The following is a 15877-nucleotide window of genomic DNA, read 5'->3' as shown; positions in this document are numbered from 1 at the left end:
CTCGTTACATATTTTCACGAATACTGTCTGTTACAGATGAATTCTAGAAAGGATCAAAAGACGATGATCAGTTGATTTATGCATAGTATAATTTCTTTTAACAATGTGATGTGTATTACTGATCTCAACAGATATAAGTAGTTAGCACCAGTAATCGAAAGTGAAATGACTGGAGGCAGAAGGTTTAAGAAGATAAAAGAAAAGAGAACGAGAACAAAGAATAACTAGTGTAGAATCGATAAAACAACGAAGTCTGAAACGATTAATTAAGATTTTCAAAAGGAATAGTCAAATTTGAGACAATTGATTGACATTTCGCAAATGAAGGATATACTGTACGGTTCTCAGATTTTACTAAGATATTTTGTAATTTTGTACTCAAATACATTCGATTGTCCTTTCTTGTGCTTTCATTCGTTACAACATTAGTAGTGATTGATGGAATATTACTTTGTTTGTTTATTATCATAATAACTAATCTTAAAATAAGCTAAATAAGTATAATTTCAACCTGATTGATGAGTTATATCATCAACACATACTCACCCAAGTAATATATCTGTATATATAGTAACCTTTTTAAAAGTTAGTTTCTAAGTGGAATGAGATCACTTTTGATTGTAACAAGCTATGATCAATTAAATATGTATTTATAATCACTTCATTCAATCAGTTAAGTATAAATAAGTAAATTAGATTAAATAAAATTGATATTTTATTTGAATTAATAACTAATTAAATGAATGAAATTCAATATAAATTTTGTCCAATAAAACAGATAACGACAATTTATGATTTGAAAAAAAAACAAAAACAAACAAAATGTAAATGAACCAATTGAAAAATAGAAGAAAAAAGAAAACAAAGTCAATTGAACAAACATTTGCCAAAAAGGAAATTACGAACTTTTTGCTTAGTGTATACATATGCATTATCTATGTACAAACAAGAAGATTTTTTAAAAAAAAAACATGTATTATGTAGAACATTTAAAACAAAATGAGAAACTTTGATTGATGAAATAATTCAATGTTGATTATGAAAATACTTCTTCATGGTGTCAATATATTTTTTTTTTATTATGGTAATATATTGTTATCTAAGTAAAGAGTTTTACTTGGATAACAATACATTTAATGATATAATAGTTTAACAAAGAAATCAATGGAAATTGAGTTAACCGACTAACCGATGATTTTATGAATCTAGTTAAGTTAGTATAGATTCTTTTTATTTAAAAAAACATGCAACTTATAATTTATATTCATATTGTATTTGAAGCAATGAATCCCTTTGATAGATTTCAATAGTGTAATAAGAAGATGTAGATAATTAGAACTATATGATGATATATTAGCGCAATACATTTCGAACAATCTGATCACACATATATAATTGTTCAGAACATTTATATATAAAAATAGAAGGATCAACTATACTAGAAAGAGGAAAATAAGGGAAACAATATGAAAACAATTCGAAATCTCATCACTATGGATAATAAGCTAAAATTACCAGGGTAGGTATAATGTGAGAACACACTGTTTTTGAGTGCATTGCATTAATATATCACATAGTTCTGATAATCTTCGTCTTCATTTTCTACTGCGTGTATCAATCTTCCCATTGATGTTTAGGACTTAAACTGATCAGTCTCTTATAGGTACATAAGTATGCTGGGCGGATTACCTCGATTATGAGTCCCGGAGTAAATATCAACTCTAGGATGAAGGTAGACCCAGCTGACCAGTGTCAAATAGGACGAAAGTGCGCCCTGGATTCCACTGATGAGCACTATCTATGTTTGCTTATAATTTAAAGTTTCAATGGGAATGGTTAGTATATTAAAATACAAATACCGGTGATATTTTTTTCTCAAATTTATATCATTTGAGGAATCATCAACAGCCTAGTAGTACTGTTTGATAATCTTGCGTACAACACAACATAGAATTCGACAGAAAATCTTTCAAGTATTGCAGGTGGGAGTCTTATCCTTGAAAAATCGATTTTTCAACATGAAGATTTACATTTCTAAAGTTTGGTCAAGTCAAGATATAGTGTAGCGTTTATTGGAATCCGTCAACTATTATACTAATGGATGAATTACCGGGGACTTATTAAGCAATTGAGAATAAAGTACAAAAATAAACCTCAACGTGTATACATCTAACCATCACTCAAATCTCAATTATTAAATAAACCAAAAAGCAAAATAGAAGTTAAAATGTTTTCACAACATTAATTTACGTTCATACACCAAATAGTGACACTTATGTCTACAACTAATTTTCAGTTAGGTTCAGGAAAACATTAACCAGATGTATTTTGCATTTTAGTCAAATTCTGTCAAGATTTTAACAATGAATACTAGCAAAACCTATTATGTTCATACTTGTGATATTTTTTGATTACTTGTCCTAATTTTAGTTAAGGTAATATAGATTTGATAAATATTTTTAATATCAGAAGGGGTTTCGTGGATGTTATATCAATTTCAATAGTTGAGATCATGAGTCAACTGAAGCTAGACTACCATGGAAAACCTAGAGGCACTGGACGGCCGTTTCCTCCTATTGTGGAACCCCTCAGCAGTACGCATCCACGATCACGCCTCACGAGATTCGAACTCAAGTCTTATCAGTCTCGCGCGTGCGCGCTTATTCTCTAGACCACTGGGCCGGCTTCCGACGGTGTTAATAACTAACTTCAACTAAAACACATAATTGAGCGACATATTCATCACATAATAGTTATGAATTGATGTAAAGCCGTGGTATGTAAAAAGATCATACAAAAAGCAAATCTGTTTTTCTGAAGAAAATACTTTGCTTTTATAAACAGTAGTTAGATATTGTTACGAATACATGAATTCTCCTTTTTTACTTGTTCACATACGAGCTTACCTACCAATTAAATTCAATGAAGCAATGTATAAAGGAATCAAAAATACAGATAAAGGAAAAATAAATAAACTCTGTTAATGGCCAGGTAAATCAATCAACAACTTCAGTATCTCAAACTTTGTGATCGGTTTGAACTTTAGATCAAAAGTTTTGCTGATCGAGTCTAGGGAACAATTTTGATTTTTCATTCAATATCCATGCTAATCACCCTTATACTTGTAGACATTCCTTCTGACTACCTATAATATTCAAATGTTGATAGAAATTCAATACTTAGTGACAATCACTCTCAATATTATTCGATCACAACTAATGAGAGAATTTTGTTGATATAGTTGTTTTATTACGAAGTACTTCTTAATTCCATATGATAAACAAATATCCAATACATTTTAACAGCTGTTACGTATTCGTGTTTTACTAGATCGCTTGAGGTAGATTAAACAACTTAACCTAGAAGCTTAGATTAACGTAAACAATTAATTCTTCAGTGATTTGACTTCTTGTATATTACATAAAAACAATTATATATACATGCATTCCATTCTCGTCCTATTCTGAACAAAATATATATTATAAACAAATGAAATATTTTGCCTAACATAATCACTATGCAGTTTTCTTGGCATCTTACTTTTGTATTTCGTGTATTTATTTATTGAAATTTCCGTTTAAAAACTTTTAAAACTGAAACAAAAATATATAAATCACTAATATGTAGTTATGTAACCCTTTTGTTTTGGGGCTTATATTCTTTTGTTTTTTTATCTGTGCACATTTACACATTCAGTATGAACATTCAGACTTTTGTACTGATCAATTATCGATTTCTGTTACATAACTTTCAGGGTTTTTTTTTTAGAAAAAAAAGTATTATTTCAAACATACAGAACACAGATGAAGATGGACACAATATAGAAATTGCTTAACAAGGAAATTTCTACTTTATTGACCCAGCATGTGTTTAAGTGAATATGATTTAGTTTGAACTAATAAAGTGTAAACAAACTTTGATTTTAAAATAAACATTTGGCGCTTTATATTTATTATTCAATTTCTGATCTTATTACGGTAGATCAGTTTTTTTGAATCAAATAAAAAAAGACAGGTTAAATCAAGATTGTTTAACGTAAGTTCAAATAATGTTTCTAATGAAATAAGTATTTTACAATAATCTACATTATCTTGAGAGAAATATGATTTAAAATCGTTCTTGATACTAAAAACTTGAACCAAACCAGAAATGACAAACCTTTCTGAATAGGTCTTATTTTTATAAATTAATTCTGAAAATTTAACCAAAAATCATCCTTTAGTTTTTCAATTAACTTGTATAAATGTAAGTTCTGACCCAAATAAATCAATATCATATTATGTGAAATATCTTTGAGTTGTTAGTCCAGACTTTTTAGTAAAGCACACTTATTGATATGATCATTGAATAAATGAGTAATCTACCTTGTACCATTGTCTAGACCTTAATGATAGTTTAATAGTATTTATGAAATTCGGATTAAATCACTAATCTATGTAACTCGATACTGTACCTAATTGTATTTGTTTCTTATGTAAATCATATTTGAAACAAGTGAGGAACATTAGTTTCTTAAAGATTGTAGAGATACCTTGCTGATCAGTATCAACATGAAACCGATGTTTAGCTCTTCCTATTAATTGCCTTCACTTACCTAATAGGTATTCATTTATAGATGCACATATATATGTTTTTGTATGGGCATGTATATACGTATGGAACTAATATGCATTTGTGTAATAAACAAGAATGAATATGACAGCAATTTATCAATAAATAGTTCATGAAATCTTTATAGTTTATACAAACTATAACTAAATTCAATGATTATTGATTAAATATTCCAGTGCTGAAATATTTGAAAACTGAATGACACAATAGGTTTCTGATACAAAGTGATTGTTGAAAATCGACCAAAAATATCAAATTTAGGTTATGTAATCTAATGACCACATTTCATCATGATCTATAAGATGTACTCAGCACTAAATATCTATTGACATGACATCGTTTACAATTAATCATTCATCAGTAAAACTCTATATTATTTTGCTTTGCAATTAACAATTAGTTTGATTATTCTCATATAACTTATAACATTAGCTTTAAACTCAATGAAACAGTTTCTGCCAATGATAGATGTTTTGCTTTTGGACACTTTAGATATAGATGAATTAAATATTTAAAACAAGTCAAATACACCAGATATTACGATCTATTCCAAATGAAATTAAATCAACTAGCATATCTCTAATTAGCTGAAGTCGTATTTAGTCGAATTTCTATATTCTAAGACAGTAAATGAATTTAAGAAATCTGGGTTTTTGTAGTTCTCGGATCAGGTTAATACAACATTATATATATATATATATATATATATATATATAAATATTGCAACGAATTCTTTTATTTCAAGCCAACAATGAAGTAATGACAGAAATAACCATGTTGTTTCTGACAAGCTCCTAGTTGAATACTTACTACTGAAATGTAATTCTTGTTGATAATAAAAATTAGTGAGAGAAAATAAAACTAAACGTATCATCAATCATGGAAAGCTTTAAACTTATCATTTAGAACACAAAACCCACGAAGTATTGTATGAACGTTTCATCCTAGTTCTGACCTACTTTTCAGTGTATACTGAGGATTCAAATGAATCCAATATCAATAGATTCTATAGAGATCAAAATAATTTTTCGACCATATAGCAGAAATCGAATTTGTAAAATTTTCACCTTCAGCTTATTATCAATAAAGTGAAATAATCAAATGTAATTGATGTTACTGTTTCATACTCATTAGAATTTAATTTACCACGTCTACTTTATATTCAGATTAAATAAACAAAAATAATGTATATTCAAAATTTGACATTAGTCAGAGTTTATCCAGTGAATATAAAGGGATTTAACAAAATTAAAACTATGAAACAGACTTACTTTTAATATTGAGATTTGTCTATTATTCAAATGAAGAATCAGAATACACAAATATTTTGATTTTTTTTCACCAAGTGAACTCACGTTAGTACTACGATCAGTTGTAATAATTACAAATATTCTTTAAAAATATATATAACAGTTACTAGGATATCACGTCTTCCTATATGGAAATATTTTCCATATGCATTGTGCTTTATAAAAGGAATTATTATTGCGTAGGCTGCACCAAAGTATTTGGATAAAGGCATACATTACAACACCTATGTAGATATATCTATGTGTGTGTTGGTGATTTTTAAATGAATCAGGCAGACTTATTTTCCCAGAGATTTTAGTTGGCTAATTGTCTGGCATCAATATAGAATAAGCTTTACTGTTGCTGTCTGTTTGCCTTATATGTTATGCGGTCTGATGAAAAAATCTAAATATGATATTAAATAAATTGTGGAATGTATGTGTGTATATCTTTGCACGCAAAATTAATGTGAAATTAGTGAATAATGGTGATGTCAGTGATTGAATATGTATGTATTGAAAAGCACACACAAATATGCACACAGGTATGGATTTCTGTATAAAGTATATAACTTATGAAAAGAATAAGGGTGACCATTTATATAAGCCGCCATATTGATCACTTTCATCCCTTTTTTAATGTACACTATAGAACTTGCCTGACAATGAACATTAAAAAAGTTTTGGATAATATTTTGTTCACTGACTGAAAATATCTTCGATTCGGTGTAAGAATTACAAGAGATAATAAAAATTTCAAAGTGATCACGATTAAAAAAAGTAGTAATGGAAATTCAACTACTGCTAAACATCTGAATTTTCATATTTCTGTACTGACTTGCATGGGAATAAACCGTAACATGCAAAGAGCTCTGAACAGTTGTTTTCATCTTCATATGAAACTTTTCGGCAGTGCTCATTCACAACCACATGTGGAATGGGACTTGAAAATTAACAATTATGAACTGTAATTTGAATAACTAACAAAGAGCTTAACAACATCTGTACTACTGAAAATATAATCATATTAATAATAAATATATATTTGTTATATCTCAATGAGTAGAAAAATTATATTGCTGGCGTTTTGTGACCTAATGTAAGCCGCTTCCTCAGAGTAAATAAACATCTGAAATTAAACTAACACACTTTTCGTTAGTATGAAGGAAATAGTGCAAAATATATCAACCTTCTACTTCACATCACAAATCCATACATTTTTCATACCCACATACTAACACATAAATTAATAATGTAACAGGTCATATAAATTTATTTTGACCAAGAATAACTTGACATTGACATATTCAGACCTATTATGACTTTGATTGTTCTAAAAATATTTTGCATTGTTTACCTTATACTATTTAAACTGTTGCCAATTTAATGTCGGTTATTTATTTACTCTGAAGAAATGGCTTACATTAAGTCACGAAACATCAGAAATTAACTTTTTCTACTTTTTGGGACACAATAAAAAATATATTTATCATTAAGTCTCTACTCAATTCTCAATTTATTTGAAACTATCAAGTCTAATATTGGTATTAATACCCATAATCAGATTATATATATATATATATATATAAAGATTAAGGTTACACTTGATTAATTGGTTGTAATTATCCAAGAAATACACATTATCCATATTTCTGTTGTGTTTATATCTTTTTGCATGTATCCTAAAATGAAAATAGGGAATGACCTGATTAGAAACAAGGTCAATAACAAACTTAAATTAGTACATGTCTTGCCTTTCTTAAGCACAAATTAAAATTTTTCACTTCTGTGTAAAATATTTAGCTATGGAATGATTATAAATAATTGTTTTATATATCATTACTAATTTCTTATGATAAAAATGATGCAACATTAATTAACTACATCAGACATGAGCTATATAACACTAATATTAAATTATGATGGTCGCACAACATCATAAAGTTCATAGATGAACGCCGATGAGGAATCTCATATTAGGATGGGATAGCTATTTAGGGCTTTCTAAAGTTTTCTAAGCAAAGTCAGTTTGTCATGAGAAACCTCAACATCACTAATCAGTCTTACAGAGTTATAAAAAATTATTTCAGCAAATTCAGTTACCTAAATTCCCTAAATATTTCACTTTACATTTTTAGCAGTAAAACCTTTAAAATTATTTCTACATAAGGACGCTATTCGTCATGATAACAACTAGGTCTGTTTAATATTCTAATGTTAAATATTTAATTACCTAAATGAGTAACTGGTACAATAAATCTACAAAAAACTGATGCATAGACTAAGGTATAATGTTTCGAATTATTTGGATTGTAGTACGAACTAAGAGTCTCATAAATAAAGCAATTAAATCAAGAAGTACTAGACAAGCACGAACGAATGTATTGTATTTAGAATTCGAAATCAAGCATTCAACAAGTACAATGGTATATTAGTTCATTCAAACACCACATAAAGTCCATAATTTTAATACAGTTTTATCATGAAATTGAAATACAATTTTAAATAAATGTAAAGCAGCGAATATGATTGGTTCTACATTCCTTTATGACATATACTAAATTCATTTTCATTAAAAGATTTAAATTGGATTGGTGCATATACAATGTTACTGTAATTCATTATGAATTACCTAGTTGTCCACACTTTCTATTGTGCTCTTAGATAAACTGTACAGGACTATAATTCAGAAGACTAAAGACATAATTCTCACTGAGATATCGAAATACCCTACTTTTCAGTTCGGTATATTTTATTTGGTATACACTTCTAACGAGTTCTAAGTTGAGACGAAACAACAATACACTCGACCTACATCTTCAATGGTTCTTCGACTAATGCTTGTCTGGAATGACATACACATGTAGAAGAGTTGTATATCTTTTCTACAGTTTAAAGTCATTTTTCCATTCAGTTATGTTTTGTTGAATTTCACTATTAATACTTTAAATTCAAGTAATTGATAACTTGGTATAATTCAAACAAACTATCATATTAATGAAAGTATAAAACAATTGTTTATTGACTCAATCATTTACCTTCAATAATCTACTTGTATTCAGCATTGTTTTATTACCTTTTTTTTCTTTTCAAAATAACTTCATTCTATATTTTTAGAAGGATCTTCTATTGTTACAAAAGTAAATTGTTTTTCTATATTTCCTTTTTCTTTAAAACCGAGATTTCTATACATGACATTTCCACATAAATTGTATTGTAGATTTGTTACATGGACGCCTTTTACTAAAACTATAAAATAAAGTGTCAGATTCAATAAATAAGGTTTCATTAACATTAATCAATAATATGTAGTTGAATTCATAGAATCAATCCCTTTTGTATGAGGGAGGGGGATTGTAACATCTATATCTAACTTTATATGGATGAATATAAAGTGTGCTACTTATTTATATTAAGTAGCAAAATCTTTACACAAACAAAAGCACCATTAAATTTATCTATCTACTGATTATTAAATAAACAGATTAATCTTGTTGTTGTCTGGTCAAATAACAACTTTTGAATTAATGTTTATCAAAATATGTAGAAACAAGAATTATCGAGTGTTTGATTTAAATCATTAAATAGTTCCATGATTTGTTCTGCTAAGAAATATGAGACGAATGAATCATAGATATGAATAGAAACTAAACTGAATGCTTCTTTTTATCAATTTTAGTGTTTGACTAATTTTTACTTATCTGTGTTGTTTGCTATAATTAACGAAATGAATAAGTGGCAATATTATGTTGTAACTTAATGTCATAACTAATATTTCTCTCGATTATCTTGTAGTGACTGTGCTTCGTTGATCAATCACCCTCATAACCGTTACCATATAATCCTCAACGGTGTTTGAAATCAGAAGGCAAAGAGAGAAGCAGAGACTACAGTTTTATTAGCAGATAACTCATACCACAAAGCAATGAGGCGAATGAGTGAGTCAGCGAACCGAGAGTGTAGAGTGTTAAATGTACGTGTATATATATAGGGAAATGAATGGGTCATCGAATCGATTAAGCAGTTAATAATAAAGCTAGTAGAATGAATATATGCGTAAGCGGTAAGCAATGTTTAAGCATACATATTTTTCATACAAGCACAACAATAATAAAGGTACAATAAGTTGTTATAGTACGGATGACTTTGTCCGCTAAATAAGTTAACAAAAGGGCTAAACTGAGTTAAATGAGAACAAACTCAATTGCACGTGAGTTGCTATAATCTAACTTCCAAGCATAAAAGAGTGTAGTTTTTATACGTTTAATCTTTATCTTACTTATTGAATCAATTTATTCTCTAACCAGTGATCATTGTTCTTATAATAGACTAGCATTCGATAAATCATAGATTATTAGGAAAAATAGCCATAACTACTTCATCAAAAGTTAACTGAATTATAATTCAATAGTAGCCTAATGTAATTATTCATTATTATGCCTCAACCTCTAATGTTATTGTCACCCAAAATATGAAAAATTGAAACGTTTATCATGTTCAGATACCTATTGGATACATTAAGCTGCCCTTTTGCAAACCATTTGGCTAAAGAAAAATTTAGTGTTCGTTTTACAATTGGTACAATCGAGTAAATTAATGTGAAATCGCGCATAGATACATGTGGATAACACGTAAAACTATAACAAATATGACTGCTAACCTTAGTATAGAAAATCTTCAATAGTTTCATCTCATTTGAGTTCTGTGAATTAATGATAATACTGAGTAGACTTAGGTAGTAAAAGTTTGCTTTTATACAAATAATTTCATCTGTGTGTATATTGAAGATCAGTTTTCTTTGCTAAAGCTAAATGATATTATGTAGCAGAATAACTATTTAATTAACGGTATATTCTTGTCTAGGCTAATTACAGTGAATTCATGAAATCCATTCTTATACTAGTTTACGCGACCGATTGATTATAAAATTTCTCGTTTTTTTGAAATCTGTAATTTGAAAAAGGTTTGAATAATTTTTTCTGGTTAAGGTTTTTTAGCGAGTTAGTTTTCTACGGGATGGAGTCGCTAACCCCATGCCCAACCCTTCTCCTTTATTCGGGCTTGGGACCGGCATTAGCCCCTGGAGAGACTCCAGGCGGAGCTCAAAACAACTGCAAACCAACACCAAGGTCAGGATTTTCAATACAAATGTCAAGATAGTTCTACTGTATGGGGCGGAATTATGGAGAACTACGAAAGCCATCATCCAGAAAATACAGGTGTTTATTAAAAGTTGTCTACGCAAAATACTTCAGATCCGTTGGCCGATCACTAATAGCAACAACCAAATGTGGGAAAGTACAAACCAGAACCCAGCAGAGGAAGAAATCAGGAAGAAGCGCTGGAAGTGGATAGAACACATATTGGAGAAAGCATTCAACTGCGTCACAAGACAAGCCCTCACATGGAATTCTCAAAGCCAAAGGAAAAGAGGAAGACAAAAGGACATATTACGCCGGGAAATGGAAATAGACATGAGAAAAATGAACAAGAATTGGATGAAACTAGAAAAGAAGGCTCAGGACAGAGTGGGTTGAAGAATGCTGGTCGGCGGCCTGTGCTCCATTAGGAGTTACAGGTGTAAGTAATTGGAAAAAAAGTGGATAAGAAAAAGGGATAGAAGTGATCAGAAATATCTTTTGTTATTTAAACACATAGTTTGCGTGACTGGATAAATAAAGAATAAAATTATAATGGTCACAAAAAAATCGATTAAATTCTATAGGTATATAATACTAGGGTATTTTATTCATAAAATAAAGTAAAAGATAAGAATGAACTGATTTTGAATAACAAACTTTGCAACAATTAAAACAATAGAATACTTATGAGATAACTTACAATGGTAACTAGATTTAACAAATACCCTGGATATTTGCCAAACGAACACATATGGGACATTATAAACATGTCTATATGATATTTCATATCATTTTTAAAATAACATTAAGAAAAGAGAAATTACAGGGTGATCTAATCTATTTGCTTTTCATTATAATCTCTTTAAGAAAAAAATCATTACAGTCAATCCAAATTAAAGGTTATCAAGCCTGTAATTACAGTGTTAAGTATCGGACCGTTTAGCTAATAAATTCGAGTAATTTTAATATCAGCTGTTATCGACTTTACTGACCATATTTTAATGTAATTTGCAGGCAACTAATCTGATGATATTAAGAAACTCGGAGGGTTGTGTATAAATTTTATGTTTATTTCTGAGCTATACAGTTCGTAGTAACCTAACTAAAGATACTTTCAGTCATATAAACAAACTAAGCTCAATCCCATCGTCATTTATTTGCGTTTACAGCCGAGTTAGTAGAACAACACCAAAACGGCTATTATTAATAAAATTAACGTCAGTTTGAGTAATATGTGATGTTTTTGATCAAAATAGCTATATAGCACGACTATCTAGTGGTAGAGAGGCCCTTACTAAATAAAACTGTCTTTTAAATGATGCAAGCTTACAAAAAACATCTAACGTATCCCTTGTTAACAGTTCTTTTAAATATTGTAGGAAATGAACACTAAATTAACATTATGATGATCGATAGAATATTATCAACAGCCCATTTTAAGGACCAGTTAGCGGATTACGTTGAACTCTATTAATCTTTAAGTTTCATATCCGTCCGCTAGTTCAGGACATCGATTTCATTAAAAACAACTGAATTTAATTTTTAACTGAAAGTAGAGGGTTCTTTAACATGGTTGGAAAATAGTGTGTCTATTGTTTAAATCATTTAGAGCTTATTCAGGAAAACTTCTGGCTGATGAAAGTTGCTTTCTAGAAGTAATGTCGCAGAAACATCCCTTTTGATAACACATCTAATCACTCATATTATCTATTAAATTGCAAAGTCTTCATGTAGTGAGTATAATCAATGTACAACTATTGGTATTTTATTTTTTTGTTCCTAAGGACTGTTGTTTTGTTTTTCCTCAGAGAACTATTGAAGGAGAGTGACTTGTTCATTCCAACTAATAACTTGAAAGAATACTCCAAACAGCTGAAAGGTTAACACCATTTGTTTCGTATAAATCTGTTTACTGCAAAACCATTATAATACATCATTGTGCCATGAACGAGGATTTGTCTAGTTTTGGAAATGTTCACGCTTTCTATTTAAGATCACAGATTTCACTATACTAAATTATTGTCAGTAACCATGATTCAAAATTTTATGTAATCGTATATCTTCTCCCATAGAAGCTACTTCATTAATCCCTAAATATGTGCTTTCATTGTATCTACCAACAGGATGGCTAAGGTTTAATTATAAATATATTATCTCTTACGACATTGTTTGCTAAAACGGAACACTCCTATGATAAAATCTTTTCACATCACAGCAACAGAATATTGTTCTAGTACAAAACTTATTTAGACAGTCACAAGATCATCTACGAAAATAATCAAAGTTTTCCCTGGAAAGTTTCTATCACTATTGAAAATGTTATCATTTCATATGCAGCCTATTACTTCTTTTTGCTTCTAATTACAAATCTCCAAAAAACTATTCAGTGAAAACAACCATGACGTAATAAATAAAATGAATGACATACAGATTATCAGAATATGAAATGAATAAATGAATGAATGGTATTTTGAATAGTTGTTTTGATGAATATAAATAAGGCTAAAATATTCATTAGACAAACCAATATTAAACATTCAAAGTGATTACTCTTAATTTCGCAAAATTATTTAATAACATCATTAGTTTGACAGACAGTAAGTAGTGTATCATGTTACTGAACAGAAAAAAGCTTGAAAATACTTTTCTTCGGGAATTGTTCACACCTAGAAAACTACCAAAAATTAGAAAAAAATGTTGGATAAGTGTTTTTGTCCCAGTTTTAAAACTTTTACAGATGTACACACTCACTATTCAACACTAGATGGAATCTAAAACACGTTTTACAGTAAATAAGTAACCTTTAGACAACTTATTCTGAGTCTAATATTTCACTTTTTCAACTACAATTGATCTGATATAGAAAGTGATGAGAGTCTTTAAAATTTACTATTCTCTACAAACGAATTGACTAACCATCGAAATTGTGTCAAATAATGAAAACAAATTTTCTTTAGATGTTTTAGTTCAATAAGTTAATCTTTCTGATCCATTCACTATGTTTCTTTCATTTGATTCGGTTTGTAAAAATAACATCAGTGAAATGATTTTAATTCTTTATTGAATGTGATTAGAACCAATTGACATATGATCTAAAATGTTACATCATTTGCATAAATCACAAAACCAATAATTTAATAGATTCGAACCCATTTAAATTTCTTGCTACAAATGTTCAGATAAACAATAACTCTGGGATACAGGTATATCCAGCTGATGAGTTCCAAATAAGACAAAACGTGCGTTCTAAATTCCACTGCTAGCCATCACATATCTTTGCTTATAATGAATTGTTAAACGATTTATTTTATTTTCTGGTTCAATAATATTAAGTATTTTTCTTACTTATTTTTAATGGGTAAGAAACCTTGTAAAGATAAAAATTAGAATGAAGTGTATTTGACATTTTGAACAGAACTTTAATGGATATCCATTCCAAAACATAAATTATCCATAATAATAATAATAATTTCCCATTCAGAACTAAATCACTCTATCAGATTGTATGATGATTAAAGCCAAACAAACACACTACAAAAAAATAATTCATTCCTAATCAATATAGTTGAATTACACCATAATGGAATGTTGAATAGTGGAACAAAATATTTGTTTTTGTTTTTTTTTAAAAAGCAGTACAACATAGCGTCATTATTAAGGTTTCAAGAAAACTGGTGAAAATGAATAAAATTCTATGAAATAAAAAGCTTAGCAGGAATTCGTATTTCGTTTAACTTCATAGTATTTGGATTAGATCTGTAAGCTAACTTTGCGATAAGAAAATGTTTTATTAAAAAAATAAGTAAAAAGTGAAAGTGATACTGTAGTGTCAGTTATTATATTAAGCCCATATACCTTATTTTAGCTTTCGGACAGTCCATTCTATTAATTCTACTTGAGTCACATTCTGACCTTGTTATTTATTCGCTTATCAATCTTCATTGTTTTTATATGAGCGCGTAGGTGTTCGCACATTTCTTATCCCTTTACTCATCACGTATCTGTAACTTACTTTTGTGTAACTATAAATATCGATTAATGCTTGGTAAAATGGGAGATGGCTTACCTGCCATCTCCACTGTGCTCCGTTACTCTTCTCTCTAGTCCATTCTCGTTGTTTGACTTATTTAATTCCGTTATTGATTATATACGAGGATAGGCGATAACATAACATTCATACGATCTAATTGGAGTCAGATCACGGGTCACTAAAGTGGAGAGCCCTTTCGACAACATCGTCTGATCTAAACAATGACACAATTCACGGGCCTCCACAAAAATACCAATAAATATTGGTAAATAAGCAAAGACAAATTGTCCTTGTGATGATATGCCTTGTTCTATTCATTATTCCATACCGTAGTATGCATCTTCTGCTTAGTTATATGGTAAGCTACTTGTTTCATGTGAAGCCTAGTAGTAAGTACTCTGGTTGTGAAACCAGTTGATGATAACCATAACCTTTTGTGTCTTTTTGTTGTATGTTGGTTGAAAACTAATATTAGTTTACAGTTGCTAACCAATTAGTTATGACCAAATAATACTGAAGTCTTAAAGTTTTCCGTTTCTTGTTAAATTCACATGTTTTTTTTTAAAAATAACAAATGAAATTAAGATGAATTATACGACAAATTATATAATCAATAAAATTGCTCCAAGTGCTGTTATCCTGACTAAATTGTGAGCTGTACTAAAATTCAGACCACAAAGAATAATCCTTGATGAAACAGATTTCATTGAAAGAATCAAAATCGTAGGTATATACCAAGTTCCATCTACACAGATTAAGCACATCCTTTTTCTATCATATAAACTGAAATTAAGCTAGTGAGTTTT

At 29.2% G+C, this 15877-nt stretch overlaps 1 protein-coding gene across 2 annotated transcripts in view; it reads right to left on the bottom strand.

Moving 5' to 3' along the window:
- The window catches only part of MS3_00008743 (uncharacterized protein), a 52756-nt gene extending 45852 nt beyond the window's left edge, over positions 1 to 6904 (bottom strand). For both annotated transcript variants that reach the window (XM_051217086.1, XM_051217085.1), the window contains exon 1: positions 5883 to 6904. The gene's annotated coding sequence lies outside the window, so the exon portion shown is untranslated. The remainder of the gene's footprint in view (positions 1 to 5882) is intronic.
- Positions 6905 to 15877: the final 8973 nt, after the last annotated feature.

This window comes from Schistosoma haematobium, chromosome 1 (assembly GCF_000699445.3).
Source record: "Schistosoma haematobium chromosome 1, whole genome shotgun sequence".
In the NCBI taxonomy this organism is placed as follows: Eukaryota; Metazoa; Platyhelminthes; class Trematoda; order Strigeidida; family Schistosomatidae; genus Schistosoma; species Schistosoma haematobium.
This window is presented reverse-complemented; position numbering and strand designations above follow the sequence as displayed.